Source organism: Nymphaea colorata, chromosome 7, assembly GCF_008831285.2.
Source record: "Nymphaea colorata isolate Beijing-Zhang1983 chromosome 7, ASM883128v2, whole genome shotgun sequence".
In the NCBI taxonomy this organism is placed as follows: Eukaryota; Viridiplantae; Streptophyta; class Magnoliopsida; order Nymphaeales; family Nymphaeaceae; genus Nymphaea; species Nymphaea colorata.
The window spans coordinates 12893652-12900519 of NC_045144.1; the positions used below are offsets into that span (position 1 = coordinate 12893652).

Below are 6868 nucleotides of genomic sequence, written 5' to 3' on the forward strand. Positions count from 1 at the left end.
AGCGTGTCATCGGGCATAGGGTTGCGAGTCTGTTTGAGACCATTTCTTCCACCATTTCAATGATTTCACCACAACCACAAGAAGGCTGTACGATGGGAGGTACTCTTGAGATGAGCAATCTTCTCTCTCGTGTTCCCCATGACACTCTTGAAACGAAATTGCTTTTTCATGCTGGAAACAGATAGGGCCTGTGTGGATGACATGCCCTCCAGACCTGCCCATGAGAAAATGTGGAAACCTGATTTTCTAAACCTGGTTTTCTGTTTGGATGCCAATACAAAAACCAAGTTTTCTTTTCAAACATGGTTTTCGTTTGGAAGACAAAAACCTGGTTTTTAAGGGTGCCTCTAAAACCAATTTCAGTTGAATATCAAATACAGTTAATTACAGTTAAACGAATAACAATAGAACACATACATGGACTAGTACATATGGTAAAAAAAACACTAACTGTAAGTTATACAGCTTTACATGGTGAGCAAGTAGTGAAGGCTTTTGCTGAGTAATAGGCGAGAGTAGTAGAGCCATGACAAAAATCAAATTAAGTCAGGATTCTTGATCAAGATCCTTGCTTGCTCCGGTGGACTAAGAACAACACGTGCAACGCTGTATCACTTCCAAGGAAACTATGCTCGGGTTGCAGAACCTGAATGGAATATACAAAAAGGAAATTAGGATGCAGAGCATCAGCTACCTAACCATCCTACACAGGAAAAAATCCTGGCTCCCAGCCACAAAAACAGCACATTAGAAAGCCCAAGGAAAAACCAAGCCAAAACAAAGACCTGTCCCAAGCCAGTGGACATAATAACATGATCAACTAGTAGCTCGCCTCTCTTCGTGGAATTCATTTTCGAACACAGCCAAACCAGCTTCCAGCGTAGTGTAAGAGCAGTGAACCTGAATGCCGTCCGGTGCTTCCTGCTCTCTCCTTCATTCATCCTCCCACCTTCGTCTTCCCTCTATCTTTCCTTTAAGCCAGTTCCCCGAGGGTGCTACTCCTCTAACCATGAGGATAGCAACTGCATCTATGGTTCCTCTCTACCCCGACAGCACTAACAGTCTTCACTATCAGCTCCCCAGTCGCCTGCTTTTCCAAACTGCTGCAGTCCGACTACCATTGTTAAGCTTGAAATTCACCAGCTCCAAGCTCAAACCAACCATGTTGTCCGGTCTCTCCATATTTTCAGTAAAAGTTTCTCCCTCTCCTATATGAGCAGACCCTTAAACACTGATTGACAGGTACACCAAATGATCTTGGTTACATGCACATTGAGCTCTTCCACAGAATCATGAACCAGCTGGTTCCTCCACCACCATATATTCCAGATTACTATTTGGAAGCACTCCAAACATTTCTTTTTTACCCAAGCTGGCTCTAGCCTGGCATTATACCAGAGCTCCACCTCCTTCCTCAAATCCAGCCAAGGCATCCGAGAGCGTCCAAATTTCTTGACAACCCAATTCCAGACTGATAGTTTGGTTGCATTGTAAAAACAAGTGGGAGTTGTTTTCCTCCGCCTTATGACATAAAAAGCATCTAATAGCTGCTGTCATTTTTCAAGCATAGGGAGTTTGTTCTTGCACGCGACATAGAGGAACCAAGCTGCTCTAGCTCAACCTTGGGTTCCTCTTTACCTCGGATGGCCTCCCAAATATCTTGGCTGGTTAGGCTTTAAGGTTGCTAGAAGAGCTGAGTCAGCTGACTAGCTGATCCAGTCCCTTTGCAAGCTGCATCGAGTCGATAGCCCTGCACAAGGTAGCAGGCCAAAGGTGTTGCTGCTCCCTAGATCTTCATATTGCCTCTACCAATCTCTCTAACATGTTGTATTTCGTACCATATTCTTCCCCAATCAGATAATCTACAAAGATTATGATCTGCCCATCGGTCTAGCCAGCACTTTACACGTGTGCCCAGACAATTTTCCAATGGAGCATTGCTACTAATTTTCCTCCAGCCTGCTTTGAGGCTTTGCCAGGCCTATGATCCTTTCCTTCTCTCATGTCTGAACCACATGCTATATGACCATTTCAGATATCTACTCGTTAACCATCTGGATAGGAAGGAATCCAGATTTACAATCCTGCAGAATCTAGAAGCCAACTGCGCCTCACTGATATTCACTATCTTTTTTAAACCAATCCCTCCTTCCAAAATCGGTTTAGTGAGAGTGGAACAGCTTACATAGTGACTTCTATGCATCGTACTAGTTTCAGCCCATAAGAAAGTCGCCATTGTCCGTTTCAGCTTAGCGTGGTCGCCTTAGGGAGAAGAAACACCTGCATCCAGAAGGAGATCACCGAGCCCAGGTTGTATCTCATTACACACTATCTACCTGCCGAAGAGAAAGTTTTCCAATTGCACAGTTTTATGTCCAGCTTAAGCATCAAGTCCTGGTAGTGTTCCTCTTTCAATGGGGCCACAAATAAAGGAAGGCCCAAGTATTTAATGGGCCAAGACACCAGCCGAGAGTATCACTAATTTGCTGCCTTTCACTTGAAGTCATAACAAAGGGAATGATGACGGATTTATCCCCATTAACTGATAATCTTGATACTTTCTCCATGTCATCCAAAAAACCCTTAATAGCCTTCACAGACTTCGGGGAGCCCTTAGCAAAGATCAGAAAATCATCAGCAAACATAAGAGCTCAACCAAGGCAAATTCTTGACACACAGCGGAATGAGAATTTGCCTCTCTATCACCCTTCTACCCAAATTTCTGGCGATAATTTGTATAACAATGATGAACAAATAGGAGGAGAGCGGGTCTCCTTGTCTGATAACAATGATGAACAAATAGGAGGAGAGCGGGTCTCCTTGTCTGATACCCTTGCCGCTGCTAAATGCCCTACCCTCCACTCCATTGATGAGCATTGAGAGAGAGGACGTTTAAACACATTTCATGATCACTTATCCATGATGGTTGGAACCCCAAGGAGGCCATACTATTGGCAAGGAATTTCCACGAAACCCAATCGTAAAAGCCTTAGAGAGGTCTAATTTAAGGCAAAGTGAATACTCCTTTCTAGAGCCCAAGAGATCGACAACATCATTGGCTACAGCGATCTGATCGTGAATGACTATTTTTAATGAACGCCCCATGTTGCTCCCCGATGGTACGAGCTAGAATGAGCGGTAATCTAGCTACCATCACTTGGATATAATCTTGTACATACTATTACACAATGCTATATGCCTAAAATCCTAAATCCTTATCGCTCCTCTCACTTTGGGAATGAGCATGATATTGGTGAAATTAATGCTGTTAACCAGTCTCTCGCTCTTTAAAAAATCTGCCACTTCTCTACTGACATCAGTCCCTATAATCCCCCAAAGCTACTGGTAGAAATAGTTGGGGATCCCATTGGGGCTGGCAGCAGTATGACTATCTAAAGAAAAAACAGCACCTTTTACCTTTTCCCGGCTCACTGGGCAAAGGAGGCGCTGATTTTCCACATCAGAGACACTCTTCCCTTCAATTCAGTATTTTGAAGGTTCCCGCTAGCCTGGCCTTCTTTCATGAATTCCTCATAAAAACTTATCGATCTCTCCAAAATATCCGATATAGTTGAATACAAATGATTTCCAACCTGAAAACTGTGTATGGTATTCCTTTCCTGTCTTCCTTTGGCCGAAGCCTGGAAGAATTTGGTGTTGCGGTCCCCCTCACGCAACCACCTAACTTTGGCTCTATCACTCCAATAGATTTCCTCCATGAACAGCTTCTGATTGAGCTCCTCCCTAGTCTGATCTACCTCCTCTCATAGATCCCAGTTGCCCTTTTCTATTACCTCTTGTCAACTTTCCAGCTTGCTGGTAAGCTTTTACCCTCTCTGCTAAGATGTTACCACTCTCTCTTTTCCATTGTTTAAGGCTTGCTTTGACACTACCAAGTTTTGCAAGAACCCTTAACATAGGACAACCATAAGAAGGCTCCTCCCGAGCGTGCCTGATCATGTCCACAACAAGTGTGTTGGACAGCCAAGGCCTATAGAATCTGAAGCGACAAGGAGGTTTAGTCACAGTAGAAAGTTCCTTGTTGGAAAACACAAGAGCCTTGTGGCCTGAAGAGACCCTAGCTCTCGCTCTAAGAGATCTCTACCCAAGAGTCCAAGACTGCTTTCGAGCCATTGTTGATTAAGCAAACACCAATCCAGCTTGCACCAAATCTTCCCTTGGCCCCTTTTGTGATTCGACCAGGTATAGGGGCTTCCTGGGTCCGTACCTCAAAAAGCCCACATTCCTCTAAAAAGGAACGAAACTGGCTACAAGACTGATATGAGGGAAGGCGCCCGGTTTTATTAGAAGCATGCTTCATTGCATTGAAGTGCCCCATGACGATTGTTGGAATGCTGATCTGCTGCAAGAAATTGCAAGCTGTCCTAGTGCACAGCTATGGTGAAGCGGGTGAGCAGGCATATAAGCTCCTATGACACAGATAGACAAATCCCATTTGCAGACTTAGAAAAAACCAGCAAGCCACCACCTGTTTTTGATCCAGCCCTGACTTTGGACATCACCTTCAGTCCACATGCAGGTAACCCTCGTCACTTCCTCCTCTTCTATCGAGTTCTCCACGCCGGTATAGTTTGCTTTCCTGGCCAGGCTCGGTAAAATCTGCCCATGGGCCACAGTTATCCATAAGGAAAGCTACATGGAAAACCAGAGTTGCAGCCCTTGCAACCCTTTGGACGTTCCAGGACATTATTTGAAACTGCATGGAAAACCAGAGTCTGCCCCTCCCCCTTTCTCCCCTGGGACTAAGCTGGTCCCGCTCCCTTTTTGCAACTCCTCAGCTCCCCTCAGATCCACTCCCCAAATCCCCCTTCCTTTCCTCCTCTTTCTACAGACGGCGACCCATCCCTCTGCCAAAATGTTGAGGTCTTGCTTCTCCTGAAGCAGCTGCCTCCCTCACTCTCCATGGTTCTTCCCCTTCATAGATTTAACGTACTGCGCTGCGGTTTGAATACTAGCCTCCTTATGGGCTTTCTCAGGCATCGTTGCAGCCACACCAAATGCGAACACTGATCGAGCCTGGTTTGTGTGTGTACAATGAACAGAGTTTAGAATAGAAAAGGGATTAGCTTGGGGAGACAGCACACGGGTACCTGTTCCGCTTCGACCCGCTGAGAGTCATCTAACATCTGCACGAGATGATAGCCACTCGTCTATCCCATTTTGCTCATCACTGCTTTTTCTCTACACGCCTGGTATCCCGAGTGAGCATTGACAAAGGGTTGATAGCACTGTGGTTCCCTTCCTGACCATCCGTCCCACCATGCACCTCTTGAGGGTTTGCCAGAGAAACCTGATGTCTCGTTTCTCGCTGTGGTTCTCCTCAAGGTTGCCCCCTATCAACAATTTTAACTCTCTCCAACGGGTCTCCTTCGCCTCCCTCCACAACCCCTCTTTTTAGGCTTCTCTGACAGTTTGTTGTCACATGAGACATGGCTCCACAAATGGAGCAGTAAAGGATCTTACATTCATAAACAATTTCTTGCCTTAGGGACTGACCATTACCAAGGTGCAAAGTGACCAGCGGAGCAGGGTTAAACCCCACTGGTACCTCAATCTGCAATCTCACGAAACCCAGGTTAGGTGTAGCCATCTTCTACTAAGTACTTTCCGCCCAGCCCTCGAGCTATCCCTTTGAAGATGTAATCATTCCGCCACAACGCCGAGAGCCCCAAGAGCTGGATTCATAAAACGATCTCTCTTCTTCTCGAATGCTCATCTCTTGGCCTCGCGATCACCTGCTAGCCACAAGCACCAGAGACTCTGCTGTCCACGCTCTCCTCTGCAGAATCGACACGCTCCCAATAACTGAGAATCTAGGGTTTCGTTCCTCAGGGGTTGAAAAACATACCCATAATCGAGGCCTGAACGAGATCGATTGCCCAGGATGCCAACGATGGCTGAGTAGCAGAACATACCTTTTAGAATCCGTCCGGCTTTCGGGTGAAGAGCAACCACCAGATCAATCTCTCTGACCTCCACCATCATTTGAGGCAAGTCTGCCAGGTTTGGTTTCTCCACCCAGAGAATATCTGCCCACGAAATACCTGCTCATGAAATTCCTCTCCGGTCCGTCGCCGGTCGCCCTATGCTCCTGCGCCTCCATCTCAATGCACTTGGGGTTAGCACTCACCCGACTACGGCCAAAACTCAGCCGCAAGTACCAGAATCTCCTTGATGCGGCCCAAAATTTTTCAAACCTAAACCAATTAGTTACAATCTATCTACCCTATCGGACAGACGACTTAAAAACCCTAAAACCCTTACGCTTTGTTTGGTAGGAGGGAAAGGAAAGGAAAGGGAAGGGAAGGGAAGGGAAAGGAATGGAAAGAGTTCATTAAAAAGCTTGTTCAGTCTTGCCTCGGTCTGTATATATTTGATTCTTCTTCATTGTTATTAGCTAAATGTAAAATAAAACAAATTTAGGAAAGACATTCATAATGAAAAGAACAAATCACATGTAACAATAAAAGATCAAGTAATTACAAATAACATGAGGAAATAAAAGTCAACATGTCTCATATACAATAAAATTTAATCTATTGAAGTATGAAGTTGATAGTTCTGCCACATAGTCTCTGAAATGATTTGTCGTGTGTATTCTCCAACTTTGTACTCTTCATCTACATCAACTTGAACAGAATAATTTTCACTAGGTTGATTCATAAGTTCTGCATCAACATCTTCAATAATGCTAGCATCTGGATCGACACCCATGCAAAAGTTGTGCAATATACAACATGCTAAGATGATGTCCGACTGTGTATTGCACGAATTGGTTCTGTCGAACTAGCTATAATTGGGAATCTTTTTTTCAAGACACCAAATGATCTTTCAATGACATTTCGCA

The 6868-nt window shown here is 45.0% G+C and overlaps 1 long non-coding RNA gene across 1 annotated transcript; it reads right to left on the reverse strand.

The window, feature by feature from the left end:
• Positions 1-348: 348 nt before the first annotated feature.
• LOC126410231 (uncharacterized) lies at positions 349-6248 on the reverse strand. Its single transcript, XR_007573864.1, has 2 exons — positions 786-6248; positions 349-646 (listed from the first exon to the last, which is right to left on the reverse strand). It is a non-coding gene; the product is annotated as an uncharacterized LOC126410231 (long non-coding RNA).
• Positions 6249-6868: the final 620 nt, after the last annotated feature.